General features: G+C 45.2%; 1 protein-coding gene across 1 annotated transcript in view; it reads left to right on the top strand.

The window, feature by feature from the left end:
• Positions 1–720: 720 nt before the first annotated feature.
• Positions 721–22,430, top strand: part of LOC137543662 (collagen alpha-6(VI) chain-like) — a gene marked incomplete at its 3' end in the record, with an annotated part of 216,497 nt that continues 194,787 nt past the window's right edge. The window contains exon 1 of the mRNA XM_068264789.1: positions 721–771. The remainder of the gene's footprint in view (positions 772–22,430) is intronic.

Genomic DNA, 22,430 nt, shown 5'->3' with positions numbered 1-22,430 from the left:
ACAAAACTGAAATTGGGGATGAGTTCTTCTGACTCCTCTATCCACACAGAGTTTGACATTTCATAAAGAAACAACTTCGGAATAATTTGTCTGGCGTTACATTTGTGTCATCTTATGAAAGCTTTACGTTCTTGTGCTCTGATTGAGAGGATGGTGAGTGTGGATCATCATATCATACACACCACACATCGCATATTTATGAAGATGGTCCCAGGCTGGAGAACAGAAGAAAGCATAAATAATCCATCAATATTTAATAGAAATTTGCACAAAAGGCTATGAATCCAAAACATGCTTTTATTGGAAACTTGACAATAATTCTCAGTGTGAGTGATCCTTCCTTTCGAAAGTTATGCTCTGGATTGGCTGGAGTGTATTAAAAATTGCCTGCTATGAGGTGGTAAAAGTTTGGCAACTCTTGTCTTGGTCAGATCAGTCCATCCTTAGCTAGCTTACATGAAATGTTAACGAAATACATCCTGTGCGCTGCACACGGCAATGTTACCAAAAACTTCTAGAAGCAACCCCATGGGTATGTGAGGCAGCTGTGATATCTCATACAGGACTGCATTTTACTAGTATTTACACCTGTGACATAATGTGCATTGCGCAAATAGCGCAACTCATGTTACATTGGTAACGCATGCATTTCACTCACATAATAATTATAATTAGTTAATATATTCCTCTGGTTTAACAGTTTCCTTTCCCTCCATTGTAGATCAAGTGACCACATTAGCAGTCCCAGCAGCAGCAGGTTCTGCATTATCGGTAAGTGTTTAAGAACTTCTGTTAGCTTTTGTGCATTTACAGCATACTTTCTAGGCAAATTATTGATTTAACATTATATTTAGATATAGTTTTATCTTGTGTATAAGCAGAATTTTAGTCAAAATGAGTGACATATTTTATACTTATCTATGCCTATGAGAAAGATGAATCGTTCTTTATTGACAGTTGGCACCACTATTTTGCTTCTCTTCCTGAAGCATGTACACCTTAACCACTTCAGTACCAGCAGTATCTGGCCCCTTAAGGACCAGATACTGGTGGTACCAAGAACGGGGCTTACTGACATCTCACCACATAGACCCAGACTCTCTCGCCATTTACTCCACTCAATGTATTTTACTCACAGTGATCACAGGGTCAGGAGCCAATGAAATTCTGCTGTCAGAGTGGGGGAGTGGGCTGTAGCGACGGGAGAGCGGCACGATTGGTGTTAGGGGTGGGAGCATGTGGTGTGGAGATTGAAATCTATGCCTTGGCAGGGATAACAGGTCCCAAACAGGGCATAGATTTCAATCATCAAGGTCTGGAAGCGGTTAATAAGCGGTTAATAATGTGTCCTCCCCTTCATAAGTGAGGGCCACCAGTGCCAAATAATGTGATAGATCGGTGGTACGACCTCAAGCAGAGAGGAGAATGTAGTTTGTCACAGTCTCCCACATTCCTCTGTGCATTTGGCAAAGAGTAAGGGACAGGCCCTTATTAAGAGGAGGCAGGACAAAGACCTGCTGATGTATAAATACAGAACACAGGTATGCTTTCCCCCATTCCCCCAAAAAGCTGCCACATCATTATACCTTTTGGTTAAACACAGGATTAGACTTTACGTATTGCACACTAGAGGTTCACTTTGAGGAAATGAAGTAGGCAGAGATGGTCTACTAGTTTCTCAACTTGCGGTACGCGTACCCCAGGGGGTACTGCTGATGGTTCCAGGGGGTACTCAGGCTTGATATACTTAACCAAAAATAACAAATTTAGAGTTTTAGAAAATGATAAATCTTATTTAAACACCACCAAATTAGTATTTTAGCTAATTAAAAGCAATAGTAAAAGCTTGGAAAAGGTTTAAAACCAATTATAATGTACTACGATTAAATATATATTTGTCAAGGGGTACTTGTGATAATGTTTACTATGCTAGGGGGTATTTAGTGAGTATATGGTTTTAAAAGGGGTACATACCAATAAAATGTTGAGAAACACTATATGAACTGGTCACAAAGGAGAGGTCATATGTGAGGAGTTTCAAATGCATGCTAACACTGGCCTGCATGCCAGTCAGTTAGAGAATGAGAACTGATGAGTCATCACTGTAATCTGTCCTATTGCAAGAAAGATAACCCCGTATGGTCCGTTCACATGTAAGCAGTAAAAAATACCAGGCATTGAAAAAAAACGCTGTGTTGTGATGCATTTGGAAACATTGCCATGCAGGGTAACACTCATAGAAGTGTTTTTATCCAGTTTTATATATATATATATATACTCAATCCAAGCCACAGCTGGACTAAATAGTAGTTTTTACATTTCCTGGACTTTATCTGTAACTTTCTAACATTCTGAAATGCATTCATGATGAGAAATGAATTACATTTAAATAAGATCATTTAATAACAAAAAGTTAATATATTTTGTAAAATAGTGATAACAGCAAGCAATGAGCTTGAGCACACTGTTGTGTTGGTTTGCAGTGCAGGTGGTCTGCATTTCACAAAATGCATAGAACATGTGTTGCTCTCTATTGTAGCGCTGACCATATTTAATTAGACTGAATAGGACAGTACTGCCTTATGCATAGAAATGCATGCAGCAGCACGTTGTCAGAATGCACAGCAGCACAGATCATCAGTGTGCCCATCAGATAGTGTTGTCTAACACTGAGACGCATTGCTGAATCTGCTCAGAAATGCAAACCTCCACAACAGTGTTTACAGAATGACTAATAATTGTCATTTATTAAAGGACAACTGAAGCGAGAGGGATGTGGAGGCTGCCAAAATTATTTCCCTTTAAGCAATACAAGTTGCCTGGCTATGCTGCTGATCCTCTGCCTCTAATACTTTTAGCCATAGCCCCTGAACAAGCATGCAGAGATCAGGAGTTTCTGACATTATTGTCAAATCTGACAAGATTAGCTGCATGTTTGTTTCTGGTGTGAATCAGAAACTACTGCAGTCAAATAGATCAGCAGGGCTGCCAGGCAACTGGCATTGTTTAAAAGGAAATAAAATATGGCAACATACATATTCTCCTTACTTGAGTTGTCCTTTAAACAGAAACCGTGACCAAGAATTGAACTTCATCCCAATCAGTAGCTGATCCCCCTTTTTCCACAAGAAATCTATTCTTTTTCTCAAACAGATCATGAGGGGACTCTGTATGGCTGATTTTGTGGTGAAACCCCTCCTACAGTGTGATGTCAGGACCATGGTCCTGACATCACACTGTGGGAGCCTTGTTGCATTGTGGGAAATAACAGCTGTTTACAGCTGTTTCCAAATGCCAAAAAAAGCAAGCAGCTTCTCCTTTAACTGACATCACCTGCCAGCAGTAAAATGTCACCACATGATAAATGTCATAATGTATATTAGGAAGAGGAAATATTTTTCAATGTGCAAACACTGACTAAATAATTTATACATAATTATTGTAAAAATGAAGCACTTTTGTATTACATTATTATCATTGTTACTCTTTAAGTAAGTATATACATTTGCATCCCATTTGTGCATGTTTTAAATTGTGTTTGTGTTCTGCTTATGCTTGCATTTTTATTGAGGGAATAGTGAGGAAATGCACAGGGATTGTATTTGTGCACATTTTAATCTGTTTTAATATATTTTTGATGCACTTCCATTCACTATTCATTATAGAGTAAGGGCTCGTCTCCACTAGTGTGGCGTGCGTCTCGCATACGCACACTGCACTGAGCGGGTGGGCGGGATCGCAGGCGAATCCTATGAGCCGTGCCATGCACGGCTATGGGATTCGCAGCCTCCGCCACGAATTCTGCGGGGAGTTCCGTGCAAATCGCTCCCGCAAGCGATTTCGCCGTGGCCCCGTCATCCCCTAGGGCAGAGTTTCCTTGTGCGAATCATGTGCGGGGAAACTCTGCAGAATCGCCGCCGAAACCGCCCTGGTGGAAACGGACCCTAAACTAAAACTGTATCAAAATTCAGCATGCAGTGCTATCCTGTTCCTATTTAGCCTGGAAAAAAGGCAGAATGAGAGGTCACCTGATTAACATGTATAAATACATCAGAGGGCAATACAAAAGTTTGGCAAATGAGCTTTTTGTCCCTAAGGTTGTACAACAGACAAGGGGATATGATCTGTTGTACATCCCTCTCGGCGCCTGTCGCCGAAAATGGAAGTGGCTGCCGGCGGGGATCAGGAGCATTGGAGCGAGACTGCGTGGGCACCGGACAGCTGCAGGGGGCTGGTAGAAGCCCCAGGTGAGTAAAACTCATTTTTTTAGTTGCCTTATGTGTCCCTTTAAAGGCCAGCATATATTATATTCAGTGGTGCTCGGATACCCCTTTTTATTATTCGAGTTTGGTCGAATTCGAATAGTAAATTATTCGCATTCGGTCGAATATTCGAGTCGAATATTTTTTACTATTCGATTCGACCTCGGACTTCGAGCTCACTATTCGAGTCGGTATTCGAGCTCATTATTCGAGCTGACTATTCGAATTGGCCTTAAATAGCTTCCAACACTTGTTTTGAGGGTGAATGATGCAAGAAACATCTTTTTTTCCAAGTAACAACAGCAAGTGATTATGTGGGGATGTTCCTTTAAAAAAAAAAAAAGATGGAAAGAGAAGTTGTGTCCAAAATTCTTTTCAGTACAGTGTATATACTTCTTCTTCATCTTCTATATCTTCTTCTTCTTCTTCTTCTTCTTCTTCTATATCTTCTTCTTCTTCTATATCTTCTTCTTCTTCTTCTATATCTTCTTCTTCTATATCTTCTTCTTCTTCTTCTATATCTTCTTCTTCTATATCTTCTTCTTCTTCTATATCGTCTTCTTCTTCTTCTTCATCATCTTCTTCTTCTTCATCTTCTTCTTCTTCATCTTCTTCTTCTTCTTCTTCTTCTTCTTCATCTTCTTCTGCATCTTCTTCTTCTTCATCATCTTCTTCTTCTTCATCATCTTCTTCATCTTCATCTTCTTCATCTTCTTCTTCTTCTTCTTCTTCTTCTTCTTCTTCTTCTTCTTCTTCATCTTCTTCATCTTCTTCATCTTCTTCATCTTCTTCTTCTTCTTCATCTTCTTCTTCTTCATCTTCTTCTTCTATATCTTTTTCTATATCTTCTTTTTCTATATCTTCTTCTTATTATTATTTTTCTATTTCGTCTTCTTCTTTTTCTATATCTTCTTCTTCTTCTCCTTCTTCTTCTTCTCCTTCTTCTTCTTTTTCTATATCTTCTTCTTCTTCTATATCGTCTTCTTCTTCTTCACTTATTTCTCTTTTATTTTTATTTTTTTTAAAGAAATGCAGCTATTTTTGAGCGTAATAAATAGCTGGTGGCGCACGCATGTTGGAAGCGCCATTGTATGTTCTCCCTGGCAGTGGAAACACACAGACAGCAGGAGGTAAATTCAGCAGCAGCAGCAGGAGGAGGAGGATGATTGTGTGGCAGCAGGCAGTCAATGAGGCAGGCAGCGAGACATAATAGGCTGTGGTACCTAGCGGTGGTACCAGGCCGTAAATACACAGCATGAGGTTCCAGACAGCGGTCGTGAAGCCCACATCATGTCCAATACACAACTGGGACAACACAGTTTTCAACCCGGACACCTCTAAAAATAATATCACAAAGTATTAATAAAAAGTATATATTTTTTTATCGTTTTTTTAAAGAAATGCAGCTATTTTTGAGCGTAACAAATAGCTGGTGGCGCATGGTGGAAGCGCCATTGTATGTGCTCCCTGGCAGTGGAAACACACAGACAGCAGGAGGTAAATTCAGCAGCAGGAGGAGGAGGATGAGTGTGTGGCAGCAGGCAGTCAATGAGGCAGGCAGTGTGACATAATAGCCCTGGTACCTAGCGGTGATACCAGGGCATAAATAAACACAGCAGGAGGTCCCAGACAGCGGTCGTGCAGCCCACATCGTGTCCAATACACAACTGGGACAACACAGTTTTCAACCCGGGCACCTCAGAAAAATTAAAACTTTTTTTTTTTAAGGTAAATACAGGCAGCAGGGGCAGCTATTGTTTGACGTAATAGCTGGTGGCAGAGTGGCAGCAGAAGGTAAATCTGTGTACCCTGGCAGTGGGAAACACAGACAGAGAGCAGCAGCAGCAGCAGGAGGAATGGAGGAGTAGTGTGAGTGTGGCAGCAGGCAGGCAGCGTGACATAATAGCCCTGGTACCTAGCGGTGATACCAGGGTGTAAATAAACACAGCATGAGGTCCCAGACAGCGGTCGTGCAGCCCACATCATGTCCAATACACAACTGGGAAAACACAGTTTTCAACCCGGGCACCTCAGAAAAATTAAAACTTTTTTTTTAAAGGTAAATACTGGCAGCAGGGGCAGCTATTGTTTGACGTAATAGCTGGTGGCAGAGTGGCAGCAGAAGGTAAATCTGTGTACCCTGGCAGTGGGAAACACAGACAGACAGCAGCAGCAGTAGGAGGAATGGAGGAGTAGTGTGAGTGTGGCAGCAGGCAGGCAGCGTGACATAATAGCCCTGGTACCTAGCGGTGATACCAGGGCATAAATAAACACAGCAGGAGGTCCCAGACAGCGGTCGTGCAGCCCACATCGTGTCCAATACACAACTGGGAAAACACAGTTTTCAACCCGGGCACCTCAGAAAAATTAAACCTTTTTTTTTTTTTTAAAGGTAAATACAGGCAGCAGGGGCAGCTATTGTTTGACGTAATAGCTGGTGGCAGCAGAAGGTAAATCTGTGTACCCTTGGCAGTGGGAAACACAGACAGACAGCAGAAGGGCAGTACACAGCAGCCCACTGTAGATGTAAAATGTGTGGCTGCAGGCGACGTAATAGTCAAAGTGAACCAGGCTGGCTTAGTGAGCAGGAGCCAGGAGGTGGTAAAGGGTGGTAAGGCACATTAACGATGGTTCTTCCGGCAGCCAGTTCATGTCCCCCTCTCGCCGACAACAGGGGCCAGGAACTCGCCTTCCACCCACGCCTGGTTCATCTTGAGAAACGTCAGTCTGTCCACAGACTTGTGAGACAGACGTGAGCGTTTCTCGGTGACCACGCCACCAGCTGCACTGAAGCAGCGCTCGGACAGCACGCTGGAAGGGGGACAGGACAGCACTTCCAGGGCATACTGCGCCAGCTCGCTCCAGATCTCCAGGCGCTTGACCCAATACTCCATGGGATCAACAGGGGCATCGCTGTCAAGCCCGCTGTAGGACACCATGTAGTCAGCCACCATGCGGGTCAGGCGCTGGCTGTGACCGGAGGAGGATGCTGCTGCATGCACCTCCTCTCTAGTCACTGCTGCCGGAGCCTCTACAGTCCTGTAGAGCTCGTTGCTGAGAGACAGCAGGTCTGTGGGGCGCTTGCTGCTGGATGCAGGCACCTGCTGCTGCCTCTGTGCTGGCTGGACAGTGGGGGTGGAAGGCTGGGGGAAGGCTTCCTCCAAGCGCTCAACAAGGGCCTGCTGCAAGCTCCTTATTTGTTGCGCTGGCTCTCCTCCTGCAGGCGGCAGGAACGGGCTCAACTTCCCCTTGAGGCGCGGGTCCAACATCATGCTGATCCAGATGTCCTCCCTCTGCTTCATCTGGATCACCCTGGGGTCCTTGCGCAGGCACGTCAGCATGCGCGCTGCCATTGGGAAGAGGTGGGCCACGTGTGCTGGCACATCGATGGCAGTGCTGTCCTCATCCTCCTCCTCTGCCTCCTCAGCCTCATCCTCTCTCCACCCCCGCACCAACTCAGCTGCGCTGTGCTGATCCCCCTCATCAGCAGCAAGGTCAGGGACCTCCACCAAGTCCTCCTCCTCCTCCCCCTCAGAGGTGGACTGTGCAGCTGCATGCCGCTCCTGCTGGTCCAAGGCTGCCGCTCCCTGTTTCAGCAAAGCATCGAGGGCCCTGTTCAGCAGACAAACCAGGGGCACCCACTCGCAGACCATAGCATGGTCCCTGCTCACCATGTTAGTGACCTGCAGAAAGGGAGCCAGCACTAAGCACACCTGCTGCATGTGCCTCCAGTCGTCATCGGGGACGATGGACGGGATGTTGCTGGTCTTGTCCCTTTTCTGAGCGGCGGACACAGTGGCCAGGGCAAGGTACTGGTTGACAGCGTGCTTCTGTTCAACCAGACGCTCCAACATCGCCAGGGTGGAGTTCCAGCGAGTTGGAACGTCAATGATCAGCCGATGGCGTGGCAGCTCCAGCTCCTTTTGCATGTCTTCCAGGCTCGCACAGGCTGCAGCCGAGCGCCGGAAGTGACGCACAACATTCCTTGCCGTTTCCAGCAGTTCGCCCATCCCCTGGTAGGTGCGCAAGAACTTCTGCACCACCAGGTTCAGCACGTAGGCAAGACAGGGGATGTGGGTCAGGTTTCCCCTGTCAATTGCGGCAACCAGATTGGCCCCATTGTCGGCCACCACCTCTCCGACTCTGAGGCCTCTGGGGGTCAGCCAAATCCTCTCCTGCTCCTGGAGTTTGGCCAACACATGGGTTGCCGTCAGTTTGGTCTTCCCAAGGCTGACCAACTGCAGCAGCGCTTGGCAGTGCTGGGCCTTCACGCTGCTGCTGAGGCGGGGGGGTTGGCCAGGTGTGCCGGAGGATGGCAGAGGATCGGAGGAACCTGCTGCAGTTCCCCTGACCCTGCGGGGTGGCACCACCCACTGTGTTGCTGCTGCTGCTGCTGTGCCCGCTGCTGCTCTCCCATCCTCACCCCCTTCCACCAAGCTGACCCAGTGGACAGTGAAGGACAGGTAGCGGCCTGTCCCGAAGCGGCTGCTCCAGGAGTCCATGGTGACGTGGACCCTTTCACCAACCGCGTGCTCCAGCCCTCGCTCCACATTGGCCATCACAAAGCGGTGCAGTGCAGGAATGGCCTTGCAGGCAAAGTAGTGTCTGCTGAGGAGCTGCCAGTCTGGGGCTGCACAAGCAAGCAGCGCACGCATGTCGCTCCCCTCCTGCACGAGCGTGTACGGCAGGAGTTGGGAGCACATGGCCCGTGCCAGCAAGCCGTTCAGCTGACACACGCGACGGCTGCTGGGAGGCAGAGCCCTAACCACCCCCTGGAAGGACTCGCTCAAAAGGCTCTGGCGTGGCCTTTTTCTAGCACGGGAATAAGCGGACACAGCAGAGGAGGCCACTGAGGACTGGCTGCCAAACAGGCCTCAGTGTCGGCGGCAGGAGTTGCAGAGGGGGGAGGAGCAGTGCGTTTCCGCACTCCTGCTGGTGCTGCTGGAGGAGCAGGAGGGCAGGTGGCTGCTGTTGCTGTTGCTGCTGCTGCTGCTGAAGGCTGTGCAGTGATGGGTGTGGTGCCACTGCCAGCACCAGATGCCTTCAGCCTCTGGAACTCCTCATGCTGGTGGAAATGTTTAGCAGCAAGGTGGTTGATGAGCGAGCTGGTGCTGAACTTTAAGGGGTCTGCACCTCTGCTCAACTTCCGCTGACAGTGGTTGCAAGTGGCGTACTTGCTGAAAACTATGGGCATTGTGAAAAATCGCCAGATTGGTGACAAGAACAACCCCCTACGGCCTGGAGCCGCTGCTGCCTGTCTCCCTGTGGTGGTTGGGGGGGGGCTTGGGGGCGGCTGGTGGTGGTACTGGCAGATGCTGCTGCTGCTGAGCCTGAGACACCAGCAGGCTGTGGGACCTGCCTACTGCTGCCAATGCTTGCAATGATGCGCCTCCTTGCAAGGCCCACAAGCGCATCCTCCTCCTCCTCCTCAGAGCTGCTGATGATGACATCCCCAGGTGCTGGTGGTGGCGGCACCCAGTCTTTGTCTGTCACCACGTCATCATCATCATCATCATCCTCCCCCTCCTGAAACATGTCCTGCTGGGATGATGACCCCCCAAACTCCTCTCCTGATGCATGGATGGGCTGCTTGACTGTCGCCACAGTCTTGCTGTCCAATCCCTCATCCCCAAAGTGCCCATCAGCATCTCCTCCTCCAAATCGGCAACAACAGCAGACAATACCCTGATGGTGCCTGGGGTAAAAATACTGCTGAGTGACAGGTCGACAACTTGTGACGGTGAACTGGCCTCCTCCCCAGGCCCTGCTGGGCGGCTGCTGCGAACAGGGGTGGTGGTGAGGGTGGAGGCCTCGGATGCAGAGCTGATGGCTGATGAGTGTCCTAGTACAGTTACAGTATAATAACTACAAAATACAATCACTCAGTAGTAAAGGACAGCAGAAACACTGGTATAGATAAGATGAGAAATAAAGTAACAGAGGACAGGAGGACAGCTGCCCACACAGGCAAGGCCCTGAGGCCTAAAGCTGTGTAAGCTTGCCTGCAGCAGCTGCCTTGTCTCTATGTAACACACAAGCTACTAACTAAAATACAATGTCTATCTAAATAACAACAATATAGGTGTGTATAGGAGGTGTATGTGAGCAAAAACGCTAGGTAATTGACCACTATAGAGCTCTTGCTAAGCCAAAGCACAAAGGAGCAGATCTCTCTCTGTACAAAGTCAGGCAAGGACGGAAAAACGGAACATGGCGGCCGCTATTTATAGGGTAGGGGCTGGCCAGGGTCCCCCTCTGTGATTGGCTGCCGTCAGAGGGCCTGGGAGCCCTCTGATTGGCTCTAAGGACATCAATCTGGGCTATGACGCTATTCGAGCTCGGTATTCGAGCTCGAATAGCGCTGTTTGCTCGAATAGCTCGAATAGTGAGTGGGCTATTCGAGTTCACTCGAATAGCCCATTCGAATAGCTACAGCTATTCGAGCTCGGTATTCGAGCTCGAATAGCTGTGAACTCGAATAGCCCATTCGAATAGCTACAGCTATTCGAGCTCGGTATTCGAGCTCGAATAGCTGAAAAAGAGCTCGAATATTCGAGCTACTCGAATATTCGAGCTCTGCTGAGCACCACTGATTATATTGTTATACCTTATATCTTCTTAGATAGTAAGCCATTTACACTGGAATTATTTAGACATCTAACATGTGGCCTCTATGGCCTAGTTTCAAAATCTTGCATGTAGTGAGAAAGTATGTAATGAGAATAAGAAAGCCTTTGTAGGAGAGATCTGGTATCTTTTCTCACAAGTTTAGTGTCTAGGAACACATCCAAACACCTGCTCAATGTGTTAAGTTTCCTTTGGAAGATCATTTATAGCTCAGTATTACACTAAAACATATAAAAAAAGCTTTATTGTCTACATAGCTTGTAGATCAGAAGATACAAAGTCATTTTAAAGTATGGCAAATTAGAACAATCAAGGTTAAATCAAGGATAAATATCATATAATTCTGCCATGTAGGCTAAAATGGAAATCAATATACCTATATTTTCATAAAAGTTTTTGCAGTTATTTTGATTTAAAGCAGGCAGTGCAGTGAGCTATGTTGAGGTGAAAAGTGCAATGTGAACTATCAAGGTCCATTTTTCTTTTTTGCATCAGGTCAGGTAAGGGTCAGTTATAATTTGTTAAAGTGGACCCCAATTAAAAATACAAGATTTCAGAAATAAAATCTATTTTTTAAACTATAATAATAAATAGCAGCCTTTTTTCAGCTGCATGATGCCAAATATAACATATTTTACATCTATTGAAGGAACCCCTCCCTTCCTTTCATATTGCCGGGACAGAATCCGCCAAACTGGTGGAAGAGATAAAAAACAAAAGCAAAAGACAGTCTGCTACTGATGATTTCACAGGGGAGGTGATCTCAGCTTGTGTGAAATTTCACATAGACGACGCCCATGTGAGGGAGGGTAGCTGATGACAAACACACCCATGAGCTAAAACATCCTACTAAGCTCAGAAGTAATGGCTGCCACCTGTATAACCCTAGTTATGAAAAGAGAAGGGTGAAAAGCATGCACTGAAATACTCATAGGCTTGAAGGAGTTTTTATTTATCTTTGTATGTGTCAGAGTGGTGCAACTAAATATTTTGAATTAAAAAAAATGTTTTGTTTGGGTCCGCTTTAAACTTGATCCTGAGGAAGACGGCTGAGTCCGTTGAAACATGTTAGATCTGAACCTGCTTGGACCGTGTGTGGTATTATACAAGGCTCCATGGCCGCCTATCAGCCCCTCATCGCCCCATCGTAAGCACTCTTGACACACACAAGGGAAAGAGGGAATCTGCATACCAATGTGGAACGCAAGGAAGCATTGCAAACTGAACCGTGGAAGTGACGTCATGGTCAGAGGTGACCCGACAGGAAGTGATCACGGCTAATACACACATCTGCTGGTCTACACCGGGAACACCGCCACTACATGCAGAGTTTCCGGCGGGGACTCTGCTACTGAAGTTGCTTTTATAGAAGAGTGTGTCTAATACAGACTATGAAATAGGAAATAACAAGAATTGGCTCTCGGGTGCACGAGAAATAGAAAACATTATTCATCATTAACAGTCAAGACATATATAATTAGAAAAAAACGTATGTAAAAAAACCCCATAAAAACACACACATCAGAGGCAAAAAGGCACCAAACTGTCTGCAGTCCCCCACAATTCCCACATAATGGATTTTCCTGCAACACACACAGATGGACTGTGTATATTGTGTGTGAAAGTCCACAATCTGGTCAGAGGTGACCCAGCAGGAAGGGATCGTGGCTAATACACACAGCCACTGGTCCACGCCGGGAACATTGCCGCTACATGCAGAGTCACCAGCCGGGACTCTGCTACTGAACTTGCCTTTATAGAAGAGTGTGTCTAATACAGACTATGTCATTTCTAGCATAGTCCTGAAATCATACGGTCAAAACTATGGTATATGGAAGAGACATTTTCTATCTCCATATTATCCACAGGACTGTTAGGAAGATGCTTGTATCTGCAGTGGATCGTGCACAATAACCTATATACATAAAGGGTTTTTACCAGTGTTTTTTCAAGTTTTTTAGACATATTTTCTGCATAGCATTTGGTAAAAACCTATATTTTTTATTTTTATATTTTATTTTTATTTTCTATATAGTATCTTTTTTGATGGAAACACCAGCAAACTCCATGAGAAGTGTATGTGTGTAGTGTGATTGTCCATGAGGTGTGCCTATTTTTAGGATAATACTAATAAACATAAAGTGTATTCTACTTTTTAGCACACCTTGTTTTATACATAGCTAATTGAGCTTAAAAACCAAATTATTGGTAAATAGTGGAGGTAGTGGTGGACTTACCTCCTCCAAGTAGACACACAACGACTGTAGTAAAGACAGTCTATATATTTTATTTATGAACTCCAAATATGCAACGCATTTCGCAGGTTTGATCCCGCTTCATCAGGCAATAACAACGGAGCAATAGCATATGTAGTCAGTATAAGAGCCAGGCAACTATGACTATGATGCACTAACTCAGTTGTCAGTACATGACATACTATATAGCTCCTGTTTGTCCCACTTATGAAGTAACAGGATGTATTTTGGAAACATTTCCCCTTGCCCATTTTCTTTATTCATATGTCCCTCTTTTTGGTCAAATTATATCATGATAAACGTTATGTCCAACATTGCTTACTTGTGTTTCAATGCTATGAGAGAAAGTACCATTGTGATGTGAAAAGTGAAACTATGGGCCTTGTTTAGTAAGTTGAGAAATTGCAATTTTCAGCTTGTTTCTGGCATGATATAATGGCACTGAAATAAACAGAAAAACAGTGCACAAGTGTATATATATTTCCATAGTCATTGTCATAGATTGCACTGCCTGTTGGGCATTGCAGAGCAGTCTATGGTGAGACAGCATATATCATAGTCTAATTTTAACTATCAGCATCACCAAGTGTCCAAATTACCATTTTTTAAGGACCACTACAGCAAAAAAGTAAGCAGTTTAAATCGGACAGGTTTTTGAACTAGTCCATCTCCTCATGGTTTTCGTTTTTTTTTCAAAGGCATTTCCTGCATGACATTTGCTAAGTCGAACTTCCAAAATAGTGTGCAAGCGAGTAGAAAGGCTGGCTGGTATCTTGCTATTCTGGCAGTTAGACTTAGCAACTGCCATTCAGAAAATGTTTTTGAAAACAAAGAAAACCCTGAGAATCCCCCATGAGAAGATGGACTAGTCCAAAACCTGTTGGTTCTGTTAGATTTTCCCTGTTTACTTTTTTTCTCTACAGTGGTCCTTTGATCAAATGTATGTGTCCCAAGAGCTACTATGGCATCGAGTGAGCACACTACTGAGGAAAGGGAGACCTTTTGGTGATATGCCCGTACATGGAACATCCAGACAAGCATAGAGTGCTGATAACTAGAGCTAAGGGAGACCCATATGCACTGGTTCTCTCTCTCCTTACTGCATTTTTCTAAGCTTAGGGGGCAGGAGTTACCGTAGTCAATTTTCAAAAAGTTACCAACATGCCATTTTTTTCCTCTCCTCAAAACTCAATATGTTAAGAGCCTTGAAAGCTCTTTTCTGCAGTAACAGAGCTGACAGACTGCACCAGATAACATACGGTGTTGACTGTAATCATACTAGCTTGGATGTGACATACAACTCACTAATTTATGCACTGCATCCAGGAGCCTCTAAGAACACAAATACAATAAACTCGTAATTTGGACTAAGTAATATAATAGTTTCTCATTCTGAGCAAAGTAAATAAGGCATCCTATCTGGGATACTTGGTTGTTCACAGGGTGTCTCCAAGGATGCTGTAATCTAGTTCTATGGACTCACTTTGTTATGAATTTTATACAAATCAATAATGATGAAATACAGCATCAGTTTCTAAATTTTTACTTTTCAATAAATAAATATAATGAAGCTTATTGTGAACAATGATACTTTCCCTATAACTTTATCTTAAATTAAACTGCAAAACATTGTTTTCTCAGTTCTGCAAACAACAACAACAACAAAAAGTTATTCGATAGTTCTGTTGAGTCTCCACATCCACAGATTTTCTATAGGCTACCTCTCAGAGTCATACAGTGGGTTGCAAAAGTATTCGGCTCCCTTGAAATGTTCCACATTTTGTCATATTACTGCCACAAACATGAATCAAATTTATTTCACGTGAAAGACCAATACAAAGCGGTGTACACCTGAGAAGTGGAACGGAAATCATACATGATTCCAATCATTTTTTACAAATAAACAACTGCAAAGTGGGGTGTGCGTAATTATTCAGCCCCCTTTGGTCTGAGTGCAGTCAGTTGCCCATAGACATTGCCTGATGAGTGCTAATGACTAAATAGAGTGCACCTGTGTGTAATCTAATGTCAGTACAAATACAGCTGCTCTGTGACGTCTTTAGAGGTTGTCTAAGAGTATATTTGGAGCAACAACACCATGAAGTCCAAAGAACACACCAGGTAGGTCAGGGATAAAGTTATTGAGAAATTTAAAGCAGGCTTAGGCTACAAAAAGATTTCCAAAGCCTTGAACATCCCACGGAACACAGTTCAAGCGATCATTCAGAAATGGAAGGATTATGGCACAACTGTAAACCTACCAAGACAATGCCGTCCACCTAAACTCAGAGGCCGAACAAGGAGAGCGCTGATCAGAAATGCAGTCAAGAGGCCCATGGTGACTCTGGACAAGCTGCAGAGATCTACAGCTCAGGCGGGGGAATCTGTCCATAGGACAACTATTAGTCGTGCACTGCACAAAGTTGGCCTTTATGGAAGAGTGGCAAGAAGAAAGCCATTGTTAAGGCCCCGTTCACACCTGCGTTTTGGCATGCAAACGGTCCGGATCGGATCAGGACCTGATCCGGATCCGGTCCGTTTGCATCGGGAATGTATCAGGCTGCCATCCGGATCCATGTGGTAAAAACAGCGAAATTACTAATAAAATTGTTGGGGTCAGCAGAAGGTGCACCTGGTGCACCTGTAGAATTAGGTCCTCCGCTGTTTAGGCCTCACCTCCACCTCCGACATACTGCCAAACAGCTCCAGCACGTTAGTCACTGCTGCTCCACTGCTGCCCATGTGCCCCCATCCGAAATGGCCGCTAGAATACGCATAGGAAGTGGGGTAGAATGTCAGGTGTTTGTATCCTGTGTGTTCTGTGCTTTCTGTTCCCCATAGGTTTCTATTTCCGGATGGTGCAGTCAGGCTCCGGTCCGGGTGCGTGGGCCGGATGATCCGGACCCGAAAAATAGCGCATGTTGGAAAAGTGTCCGGAGTCCGGATCCGATCCGGCTCCGTTCTGTACGGAACGTACGCATGTGAACGTCCGCATAGACTTTGCATTGCTATGCGGAACGTACGTTCCGTTTGTACAGTATACGGTCCGGATCCGATCAGGTGGATCCGGACAGGGAACGCTAATGTGAACCAAGCCTTACAGAAAGGCATAAGAAGTCCCGTTTGCAGTTTGCCACAAGCCATGTGGGGGACACGGCAAACATGTGGAAGAAGGTACTCTGGTCAGATGAGACCAAAATAGAACATTTTGGCCAAAATGCAAAACGCCATGTGTGGTGGAAAACTAACACTGCACATCACTCTAAACACACCATCCCCACTGTCAAATATGGTGGTGGCAGCATCATGCTCTGGGGGTGCTTCTCTTCAGCAGGGACAGGGAAGCTGGTCAGAGTTGATGGGGAAATGGATGGATCCAAAGGTGAACCTCCGCCCCAGTCTCAAGTCTTTTACAGACTCCAAGAGGTTTTCTTGAAAGAAAACCTCTTGGAGTCTGCAAAAGACTTGAGACTGGGGCGGAGGTTCACCTTCCAGCAGGGCAACGACCCTAAACATAAAGACAGGGCAACAATGGAATGGTTTAAAACAAAACCTATCCGTGTGTTAGAATGGCCCAGTCAAAGGCCAGATCTAAATCCAATCGAGAATCTGTGGCAAGATCTCAAAACTGCTGTTCACAAAGGCTGTCTATCTAATCTGACTGAGCTGAAGCTGTTTTGCAAAGAAGAATTGGCAAGGATTTCAGTCTCTAGATGTGAAAAGCTGGTAGAGACATACCCTAAAAGACTGACAGCTGTAATTGCAGCAAGAAGGTGGTTCTACAAAGTATTGATTCAGGGGGCCGGATAATTACGCACACACCACTTTGCAGTTGTTAATTAAAAAAAACGTTTGGAATTATGTATGATTTTCGTTGCACTTCTCATGTGTACACAACTTTGTATTGGTCTTTCACATGGATTTCCAATAAAATTGATTCATGTTTGTGGCAGTAATGTGACAAAATGTGGAAAACTTCAAGGGGGCCGAATACTTTTGCAACCCACTGTATATGAGTTTGTCAGAGGCTGTGATGTGCCCTAGAGGTGCTATCATAGTGAAACATCGCAAGTGCCATCCCTGAGTACTGAGATGTGTTAATTAGAAGAATCCCAATTTTAGATGTTCATGTCTATCAGCTTAACACCACAAGTAGGTTATCATGTATCATAAAGATAAGAGGAAGGAAACAGTGACGTAGCTAAGGAGCTGTGGGCCCTGGTGCAAGTTTTACATGGGGCCGCCCCAAGCACTCTATACATAACAATTGATATGGCGCACCAAAACCTGCGAAAGGACAACCACAGTGTCAGAGTTGCAAGAAGGGGATGGGAAACAGTTTGTTAAGGATTACTACTATTAAAAGCATCTATAGAAGTCATTATTACCAGCACAGGACCAACAGAGAGCTAATACTGTGATAGAGGGTGGACCCTTCGGGGCCCCTCTGGCCCAAGGGCCCCGATGCGGTCGCTACCTCTGCACCCCCTATTGCTACGCCCCTGGAAGGAAAGCAGAAAGAGGTGTGAGCAACCCCAAAAATCACTCACTACAAAAATGGGTGCTTTTATTGCATTTGAAAGCGCTGTAAACTAATTTGGATGCAGGCTAAAAAAATATTGTTATAAAGAACGCAGGAAATAGCCAGTAGTGGAATATCGTACGTTCATTGATACAGTATTCTACAACTTAATTCTTATAGTCAAATATCTGTAATATTTGCCGATATTTGACTATGATCGAACCTCTCCCTACACTAACACAGAACCCTCCCCCTGGTGGTGCCTAACCTTATCCCCCCCTCCACGGTGGTGACTAGCCTTATATCGCCCAGTGGGTGCCTAATCCCCCTGGTGAGCGACTAACCTTAACCCCGTGACCATCTAACCTTAGCCTCCCCCCACCCCCTCCCGGCCTAACCTTAGTGGGTGCCCAAATTAGCTTGTGCTTCTTTTAGCTGTTCTTTTATATTTCCATCATCCAGTACTGTTTAGGTTGATTACCTTGGTACAGATAACTAGGCACTCATTTTAATTCCACTTGAAAAATGAAAGATGTGCTGCAACGCAATGGGGTTGATTCACTAAGTTAAATAGCGCGAGTAACCTCCTGTTACTCGTGCTGTTTAATCGGCGCACCTTAATTGTCATTGCTTGCACGCTATGCGCGCTACTGGCAGTGTAGCGTACGTGATTAGGCTTGAGTAGCGGGTACACAGCGCACGCTATGATATTGGGCCAATCAAAGTGCGGGGATCACGTCGTTTAAAGTGACTAGACCTGCCGGGGCTAAGGGCGGGACCAGTGGAGCACTCGTGACAGGCAGTCTATTGGGCCAATCAAAGTACAGGGATCAAGTCCTTTGAAGTGACTGGACCCACCGGGGCTCAGGGCGAGACCAGTGGAGCGCTCGTTATTTGTAGGGAGTGAGCATACGTTAATAGTGCTAGCTATGCTGCACTACCCGCACCATAGTGTGTGCTGAGTGTCCGCTCCCCTGACTAAGTGCGATTACTCATGCTACGCTAGAACTAGCGTGCGTAGCATGCAAGCAATGACAATTGAGGCACGTTGATTAAATAGCGCGAGTAACAGGAGGTTACCCGCGCTATTTAACTTAATGAATCAACCATAATATGTTTAATTTTCCAGTCAGATGGAGTTTGTTGCAAATGGCATGTATACAGATTGAGAAAGACATGAACTCAACAATGTAGCAGCATGGTTTGTTGATTGTTAGCAATGTGAAATATAATTGCGGCCCCTTAAGAGTGCCTTGGCCCAGTATCCTCTCACAAGTTGAGACAGAGTATAAACAGTGATATTGGATACTGATCAGTCCTGTTTTAGTTGAATGTGACAGACACAAAGACCTCACTTTTGGAAAACACTCAGCTACATTCCCCAGAGGCAGTATGTGTTTTATTGGAAACGGAAGAAAAAGAAATTACATTGTGTAATCTGCCAAACACAGATGATTTCAGCCCTTTGGCTTCAAAATCGGACTTTTACACATTTGCCAAAATGAATGTTACCAAATAAATTTCAATTCCTTGCCAACTAGGTCAGTTTTATTGAGCCCCCAAATAAAATTGCTTATAGACTAATAAATAATGAAAACACAAAGAACCTGCTTTACTAAGCCAGAAGATAAGAAATTGTGATCCGCAAACTTAGTAACGTGTGTTAAATGCTTATAGAAAGACAAAAGAAGAAATCGAGAGCCCACAATAGTGTAGTATGTCAAAGTAATGTAAGTATAGGTTCTTTGGGCTTGATTCACTAAAGTGTGCTATTTTTTAGCACGCCAGTGAAAAGCCACGTAGCACGTGCAAACTGGCTTTGCACGCGCTTATATGTGCGCAAAGTTAAGTTTCACGCGCAATGTTTTGCGTGCAAAATCAGCCGCTTCGCGTGCTAAGTAGCGTGATAAGCATACTTTGCACGCGAAGCTGCTGATTTGCGCGCAAACGGAATGTATGGCGCAGCGCCGATCAGTAACAGCTTTGCTGTGCAAACTACTTAGCACCCTAGTTTGCACGTGCAAAGCTTTTAAGCGTGCTAACAGTGTTAGCACGCTTTAGTGAATCAAGCCCTTTGTATTAAATAATAGGTAGGTAGATTACCACACAGGCATCTACTGTATAGACAGGTGGGGAACGTGAACCTGACTCCACACAGTTTAAGAAGTCGTAGATCCGAAGAATAGGGGCATACCCCTCCACTATGGGTGGAAACAGTATGAAATAGTAGTATAACAGAGGCACCAAGAATATTAATGTATACTAAAACAGTGGTGGACTTACCTCTCCATAGATGACTTTTCAAATAAAAAAGCACTTCATTACATACTATAATGTGCGATGCGTTTCATAGGTATAACCCCCTTCATCAGGCAAAATCACATGTGTGCATCTGCACCTCCCTCCTCCTTCACACCAAAGAATCTTTGACCCCCTCCTCCAAACAGAAGAATTCTGTTTTTTTAGTGAAGTAGTGAAGTAGGCAGTCAAATAGACCCTGCAAGGGGTGCATCTGCAGGGGGGCTCAGAAGCTGCAGGGGGGCCTGTGGGGAGAGAAGTTTCGTTTCCCTGTCCTCAGAGACTGACAACTAAGGGCATAGAGAGAGAAAAAAATTCTGCTCTCTACACAATTTTTCTAATGACTGCATCTGCTCAGCCACTGATAAGGAACCATACAAAGATTTGTAGACAGTCCCTATTCAGTGTTCAGCAGGCTCCATCCAAAGTTTTGCAGGGGGCCCAGTGAAAAGCCACGTAGACACTGTGTCCGTATGGACAGTCCCTTTTTTTTAAAAATGTAACAACAGTATAGGTTGCTCTTATATTCAAAGACTGATTAATGTCAGGAGAGTGCCCCTTTAGGCATCTCTTAGTGTGGAGAGATACATATCTGTGTGCTTAAAAGATTTTTGTGGAGGTCTTTGCTTATCCCCCACTAAGACTATTGTCCAAGTGGTGTAGCTATTCCACTGAAGATTGCTCACACACACCAAAATAGAAAACAGTGTATACCCAATGTTAGGTCAGTGTATAGTATCTACTCGACCTGCATGGTATAAGTTCACATACAGCTGCTTGCTAACAAATGGCTGAGGTAACAAGGTGCAGAATATATAAGTGGTGCTATATTACAACAGTGCTTGCATATGAGATTCTGACATGTTTCACCAAACGGCTTTATCAAAGAAAGTGCTATACATGTATACAAATGCAAAGGAATAACCCCCCACCACCAAAATGTCCCCCAGCAAAAAAGCCCCAGTCAGAGCTGTCGCACCCTGTCCGGTGCACGTTTATATACTGTGAGGATCAATGTATCCGCCCATAGGGCGGGTATCTAACACATATATTTTATACTGCTTACGTGGTACTCGTGTGTCCAATATGCGCATAAAGGCTGAGAGTGGCGAACCCTGTGTCGAGCGGCTTGGCGTCTAATGATGGGCTGGGTGGTGACGCGGATGCTCTTCCTGTAAGGGAGTATACGTCACATCCACCCGCACCATCGCCGCCGTTGCTAGGGACGCCAATGCGCTACATAGTTACGCCTAGAAGCTGCGCACGCATAGTGCGCTCACCATGGCGACCGGGGACGCGTAGCAGCCGTCGGATAGACGGCTGCCACTGACGCAGGTGCGCACGTAGTATGTGAAGCGCCTGCCCTAAAGACAGGCGCTTCACATACTACGTGCGCACCTGCGTCAGTGGCAGCCGTCTATCCGACGGCTGCTACGCGTCCCCGGTCGCCATGGTGAGCGCACTATGCGTGCGCAGCTTCTAGGCGTAAATATGTAGCGCATTGGCGTCCCTAGCAACGGCGGCGATGGTGCGGGTGGATGTGACGTATACTCCCTTACAGGAAGCGCATCCGCGTCACCACCCAGCCCATCATTAGACGCCAAGCCGCTCGACACAGGGTTCGCCACTCTCAGCCTTTATGCGCATATTGGACACACGAGTACCACGTAAGCAGTATAAAATATATGTGTTAGATACCCGCCCTATGGGCGGATACATTGATCCTCACAGTATATAAACGTGCACCGGACAGGGTGCGACAGCTCTGACTGGGGCTTTTTTGCTGGGGGACATTTTGGTGGTGGGGGGTTATTCCTTTGCATTTGTATATATGTATAGCACTTTCTTTGATAAAGCCGTTTGGTAAAACATGTCAGAATCTCATATGCAAGCACTGTTGTAATATAGCACCACTTATATATTCTGCACCTTGTTACCTCAGCCATTTGTTAGGAAGCAGCTGTATGTGAACTTATACCATGCAGGTCGAGTAGATACTATACACTGACCTAACATTGGGTATACACTGTTTTCTATTTTGGTGTGTGTGAGCAATCTTCAGTGGAATAGCTACACCACTTGGACAATAGTCTTAGTGGGGGATAAGCAAAGACCTCCACAAAAATCTTTTAAGCACACAGATATGTATCTCTCCACACTAAGAGATGCCTAAAGGGGCACTCTCCTGACATTAATCAGTCTTTGAATATAAGAGCAACCTATACTGTTGTTACATTTTAAAAAAAAGGGACTGTCCATACGGACACAGTGTCTAATTGTTGTTTTCCCTATCTCTTACTCGGTTAGTGTTTGAAAAGCCACGTAGCACATGCAAACTGGCTTTGCACGCACTTATATGTGCGCAAAGTTAAGTTTCACGCGCAATGCTTTGCGTGCAAAATCAGCCGCTTCGCGTGCTAAGTAGCGTGATAAGCATACTTTGCACGCGAAGCGGCTGATTTGCGC

Source organism: Hyperolius riggenbachi, unplaced genomic scaffold (assembly GCF_040937935.1).
Source record: "Hyperolius riggenbachi isolate aHypRig1 unplaced genomic scaffold, aHypRig1.pri scaffold_146, whole genome shotgun sequence".
Lineage (NCBI taxonomy): Eukaryota > Metazoa > Chordata > Amphibia > Anura > Hyperoliidae > Hyperolius > Hyperolius riggenbachi.
Note: the sequence above shows the minus strand (reverse complement) of the source record. Positions and strands in the feature narration are given on the sequence as shown.